Source organism: Apium graveolens, unplaced genomic scaffold, assembly GCF_009905375.1.
Source record: "Apium graveolens cultivar Ventura unplaced genomic scaffold, ASM990537v1 ctg4015, whole genome shotgun sequence".
Lineage (NCBI taxonomy): Eukaryota > Viridiplantae > Streptophyta > Magnoliopsida > Apiales > Apiaceae > Apium > Apium graveolens.
This window is the reverse complement of record NW_027418367.1, coordinates 60,327-67,103: the sequence shown is the minus strand read 5'-3', so window position 1 is coordinate 67,103 and position 6,777 is coordinate 60,327.

Here is a 6,777-nt window from a genome sequence, read left to right as displayed (position 1 = left end):
CTTTCTCACACTTTAGTTGACAACAACAATTGACCAATCTGAAAATTTAAACATGGCTTTCTAAGAAAAAAATATGATAGATGAAACAATTTATGAAGAATATTTTTATGTTCTTTCACTTGAGTGGTTAGTCCAAAAATTTGTGAAAAAAGTCGAGAGTGTAGACCCTGCCATATTTTTTTTCCGTAATTTATTTGCAATATATTAGGTAAAAAGTGAATATCTATGGTATACTTCATAAAAGCACTATAAGAAAAATTAAAACCAATACAGATATTCTTCGAAAATTTCGTAACATATCATCTGCAGACAACAGAGAGGGAAAGTAGAGTTGATAATTTCTTCAAAAGTAGGAGGCCAGCCATGGAAATAGAAATGTGTACTTATCCTTTCCTTACCCAATGGACACCATAAAGGGAGTGGGGTGAATGGTCGAACTGCATTCCAGCTTCCTCGGTTGTGCTGCCTGGTGTACTTCTGAAGCGTTATCACCATACTTTGTAAATTAGATTTGAACTGGAAATTCTTTAGTCTATGGTAGATGGATTTAGCAGATTCTTCAACACAAGCTCCATTACATATTGAGCTGAATACATGAAATGCTAGAAATGAAAGGAAATGGTTGTGTGAAAGTTGTCGAAGGGTGTATAGGTTATTTTCAGGATCTTTCCTTTGTAGAAGATGCTTACAGGCATCATAACACAGTGCATGATTTATACCTCTGGTTTTGCAGTCTTCAAGGAAGGCCGAGAATTTGTGTTGGGCAATTGGGTTTAAACTACTTTCATGAATATGGATATTTGACCAATCTATATGTTGTAGGATTATAGATATATGTTTTGGAGTTTGATAGAATACCCATATCTGAAAGAAGTTTGCAAAATCTATGAAGTTATCATTCAAGAGTAAGGAGAAGATGATGATGACCAAATCTATGTCTAAGTTCAAGATCTGGTACTCAGGTGGTGCCATTTTTCTCATCTTGTACTGATTGTGCATAAAACTGTGTATATGTTATTTGTTTTGAGAAGTGTAAATGGTTATTGTAGAAAGGGGTATAAATATATTGACCGGCCTAAAATATTCTAAAAGGGATGCTTAGTAGGTGTATTTGAGGGGATTTTAAATGATCTTATTGGATGTTAAAGATATTCATATTTACTTAAATTAGATTTTAAGAAATTTAGAAAATCTTATCGTATTCAATTAGATGAGAAAAGTTCTATGGAGACCATTTTTTAATCGGAGACCTTGGAGACCACATATGTTCTGCAATCAAAACACTATAAAATTTATTATTTTGTGAAGTATGTTCTACGAATATCACTAATTCATTAAAAATATTGAAGATCATTTAAGTTTAATAAGTAAAATGTGTATGTTCTGCAAGCTGAACAAATGTTCTCCAAACTTAACATGTTTTGCAGAATAAAGTATTTTTGTAATATTTTATATTTTACATGCAGTACATATATGATATTCAAGATTTTGAATAAAATAAAGATCTTTGTAGAGCATGATTTACAAAATAATATGTTTTGTAATGTTTTTATGCAACATTTAACTTGCTGAACACAAGTGGTCTCCAAGGCCTCCAAAAAAAGTGGTCTACATAGAACTTAACCCTAGATTAGATTTGTTAATTGTTTTTGAAAATATTGGGTATTCAACTAGGATTCCAAAATATTAAAAATTCCAGTATATTAGATTTGAATTGTAAATTTAAATGTAATATCAATGTATTAGAGGATTTTTAAACTAAAAAATATGGATTTTAATATATTTGCTAGAAATTTTTATAATTTATGTAATTTCTAAATTTCTCAATTTCAAAGTATTTGTAAAAGTATACACATACATGACACGTTTTATAAAAGTAACAATCTTTTGAAGTTGGTATTATTAGTTCAATAACTCTAGCAACATAATCTCTTTAGTTTAAATAATTAATGTATATGATTTTGATAATGGGTGTTAGTCTCGAATGTTGAAGCATTTTAATAAGTTGGGTTTATCTAAGTGATCTTTAATCGTTGGTGCCTTCTTAATTTTTCCACATACTAAAAATTCATACGAATTTGATATTTGATTTGAATGAAGTGCATAGGATGGCTCTTCTAAAATTATGACAGTTGAATCATTCTTAAAAATTAAATGGATTTTGATGCATATTTAGGGTGATTTGATCAGAACACAATACGCAGGAAGGCTTATTCGCAGTACAGTTAATAATAAAGGGGAAAATGTGGAATTCGCAGCCTAATAAGAATTAAGACTTTTAGGGTTATGGTGGACTTCACAGTGTGCGATATATTGCAAAAGAAGAAGTACTACACCACTTATGGCACACAGAACTTCCAGAATTAAGGAAAGCAAGTTTAAACAAAGATTCTATGGTATAGGCTTATAAAAATTCGTCACACATTTAGGTCCCACATAATGTGTTAAGTGGATATGTTCATGTTAAGTTATTGTGTACTTCTAGGAAGATAATTAAGATGTAAAGAAAGATGGTGTGTATGGTGGAAGAGTGGAAAACTTGTAGGTTACTAATGATCTAACACAAATTGCATCTTAATTTGTAACGCAGGTCATGGTCAACAAGCCGGGAAGAGCAATAGTACCGTCCGATAAGAAGCGAAAGAGCAAGAAGGATTGAAATGATGAATTCCTTTCCTAATAAAGGGGGTTTGCTTTTGACAAGGGCCTTTTTTGGTTGTAAAAGAAAGTAAATAATTGCAGGGAAGGGCATTAGCATCCTGTTTCCAGAGTTTAGATCATAAGCCCAGATAAGCTATATAAGCACATCAGGGTTTAGAGATAAAACTACTAACTTTGCACAAAGAAGAGAAGAAGTGATGAAGGCAACCCCTAGACATATGGTTAAAGTCAATCATTCTACAAAATTTAAATTGTCTAGAATTTCCTTGTCAAAAAAAAATAGTCAAGAATGGTACATATGGTAAACATAGAATCACGCATTTGCATATCTACAACCCCATACAAAGTAGTCTAAAGTTTTTATAAAATTAATTTACAATTCTCTGTTATATCATTTGATTTTTTTGAAAAAATTAGCAAAAAAAGATATTATTTTTTAGAAAAATAGATTAATAACATTTACTTGTTGAAAAGGGTCCAAAACTAGAAAAATAGAGATTATGTTGCTAGAGTTATTGAGCTAATAATACCAACTTCAAAAGATTGTTACTTTTATAAAACATGTCATGTATGTGTATACTTTTACAAATACTTTGAAATTGAGAGATTTAGAAATTACATAAATTATAAAAATTTCTAGCAAATATATTAAAATCCATATTTTTTAGTTCAAAAATCCTCGAATACATTGATATTACATTTAAATTTACAATTCAAATCTAATATACTGGAATTTTTAATAATATGGAATCCTAGTGGAATACCCAATATTTTCAAAAACAACTAACAAATCTAATCTAGGGTTAAGTTCTATGTAGACCACTTTTTTTGTAGACCTTGGAGACCACTTGTGTTCTTCAAGTTAAATGTTGCATAAAAACATTGCAAAACATAATATTTTGTTAATCATGCTCTACAAAGATCTTTATTTTATTCAAAATCTTGAATATCATATATGTACTGCATGTAAAATATTAAGTATTACAAAAATACTTTATTCTGTAAAACATGTTAAGTTTGGAGAACATTTGTTCAGCTTGCAGAACATACACATTTACTTATTAAACTTAAATGATCTTCAATATTTTTAATGAATTAGTGATATTCGTAGAACATACTTCACAAAATAATAAATTTTATAGTGTTTTGATTGCAGAACATATGTGGTCTCAAAGGTCTCCGATTAAAAAATGGTCTCCATAGAACTTTTCTCATCTAATTGAATACGATAAGATTTTCTAAATTTCTTAAAATCTAATTTAAGTAAATATGAATATCTTTAACATCCAAAAAGATCATTTAAAATCCCCTCAAATACACCTACTAAGCATCCCTTTTAGAATATTTTAGGCCCGACAATATATTTATACCCCTTTCTACAATAACCATTTACACTTCTCAAAACAAATAACATATACACAGTTTTATACACAATCAGTACAAGATGAGAAAAATGGCACCACCTGGGTACCAGATCTTGAACTTAGACATAGATTTGGTCATCATCATCTTCTCCTTACTCTTGAATGATAACTTCATAGATTTTGCAAACTTCTTTCAGATATGGGTATTCTATCAAACTCCAAAACATATATCTATAATCCTACAACATATAGATTGGTCAAATATCCATATTCATGAAAGTAGTTTAAACCCAATTGCCCAACACAAATTCTCCGCCTTCCTTGAAGACTGCAAAACCAAAGGTATAAATCATGCACTGTGTTATGATGCCTGTAAGCATCTTCTACAAAGGAAAGATCCTGAAAATAACTTATACATCCTTCGACAACTTTCACACAACCATTTCCTTTCATTTCTAGCATTTCATGTATTCAGCTCAATATATAATGGAGCTTGTGTTGAAGAATCTGCTACATCCATCTACCATAGACTAAAGAATTTCCAGTTCAAATCTAATTTACAAAGTATGGTGATAACGCTTCAGAAGTACACCAGGCAGCACAATCGAGGAAGCTGGAATGCAGTTCGACCATTCACCCCACTCCCTTTATGGTGTCCATTGGGTAAGGAAAGGATAAGTACACATTTCTATTTCCATGGCTGGCCTCCTACTTTTGAAGAAATTATCAACTCTACTTGTCCTCTCTGTTGTCTGCAGATGATATGTTATGAAATTTTCGAAGAATATCTGTATTGGTTTTAATTTTTCTTATAGTGCTTTTATGAAGTATACCATAGATATTCACTTTTTACCTAATATATTGCAAATAAATTACGGAAAAAAAATATGGCAGGGTCTACACTCTCGACTTTTTTCACAAATTTTTGAACTAACCACTCAAGTGAAAGAACATAAAAATATTCTTCATAAATTGTTTCATCTATCATATTTTTTTCTTAGAAAGCCATGTTTAAAATTTCAGATTGGTCAATTGTTGTTGTCAACTAAAGCATGAGAAAGGTAAAAGATCAGAGCATCGATCAGATTAAATTTTACGTACCTTAAAAATTTGGAAGATTTAAGAATATCTCACTCGAATTTCAACTTGCATCCTACCTCCACAAGTAAAACCATGTCTTCCTAATTATGTCTTCCATATGTTAATTTCCCCAAAACTGACTTATGCAAAATTCATGAAGTTTTGGTACATAAGAAAAAGCCTTCTAAACACGATTAAAAAAGGACCTGCTAGTCAAAACTGATACGTCAATAATACTTGAACACAACACTATATTAAAAAAAACATGTAAAAAGTAAGTTATAATAAATTTCATTTTATAGCTTAAAATAAAGAAACCTTAGTTGAATACACACTCGAGATGATCTTGCACACATTCATTTGAAACTAAATTAATGTGAGATAAAGCTAATAGTTACAATGGCAAGAGTTAATCTATACATTGTTAAGTGAACAAAGGGAGATTATCTATATTACTTTAATAAATTAAAATCATTCTCAACAATAAAATGACTAAACTAAGTACATTTCTTGTCTGGAAAGCCGCCTTCTTCACGTACATCATAAATTCATAATTTATGGGGAGCAGTTTCTTGTGCACATAAAAGTCTAATATAGAAAAGAAATTAAATATGAGTGCACTGGTATTATATATTCGAAACCTTTTTTCATATTTGTCATCCTGCGAGATAAAGACATTAATTCTACAAATATACTGATAATGTGTATGATTCACAAATTTATTAACATTGGTCAATAATCATATACTCTTAAGAGTTTAAATAGTTTTAATAGTTAATGTATATGACTTTAGCACTAGGTGTTAGTTTCGAATATTGAAGCGTTTTGTAAGTTTTGTCTAAGTGACCTTCAATGGTTGGTGCCTTTTTAATTTTTTCTCATACTAAAAATAAATATTTTGATTCGATTGAAGTGGATATGATCGATTTTCAAAAAATCTGACACTTGATCCCTTTTGAAGAATTAAAAGGATTTTGATGCGGATTTAAGGTGATTTGATCAAAATATTATAATAAATCATCTTATAAATATCATACTATATAAGCTAAAACTATTTTTTACCTTCATCATAATGCTAGATAAAGACATTATTTCTTCAAATACACTGATATTGTATTCACAAGTATTCACAAAATTTTTAATCAGAGTTAATAATTACTTAATGTTAAAAATTTGGAGATATTAAGCCATTCCAAAATGTGGTATGACAACTAGACCCGGTTCTTTGGTGTAGCTTGCTGGAGTGGAGAACTAATAATTCTTCGAGCTTTCAAATTTCCTCGATCGTTGAAAACCGATTAATATTTGAAAAGTAAATAATATTGAGCAATATAATACTCACAATCCATATACGAGTGCAAGTATGATAGTATGGGAGAACCGATATAGCGTATATATTTTTCTAAGATTTTAAAAGTATGAGTATAGTAATATCATTTTGAAATCCATTGCCCTCTTTATTGTCAAGTTGGGACCTTGGCTTTTTGTATATTTCGTGAATTGGTGCACACACATTTCAAGTGTCATTGATTCTCGTAATGATATGTCTTTGTTAACCCTCGAGCCCCTAAGTTGGTGTGCGGGACCTTCAACAACCTATAGTATCGTGAACTATCCTTTGGATTTTTGTATATTTCTTGAATTGGCGTACACACTTTTCAAAAAAATTAAA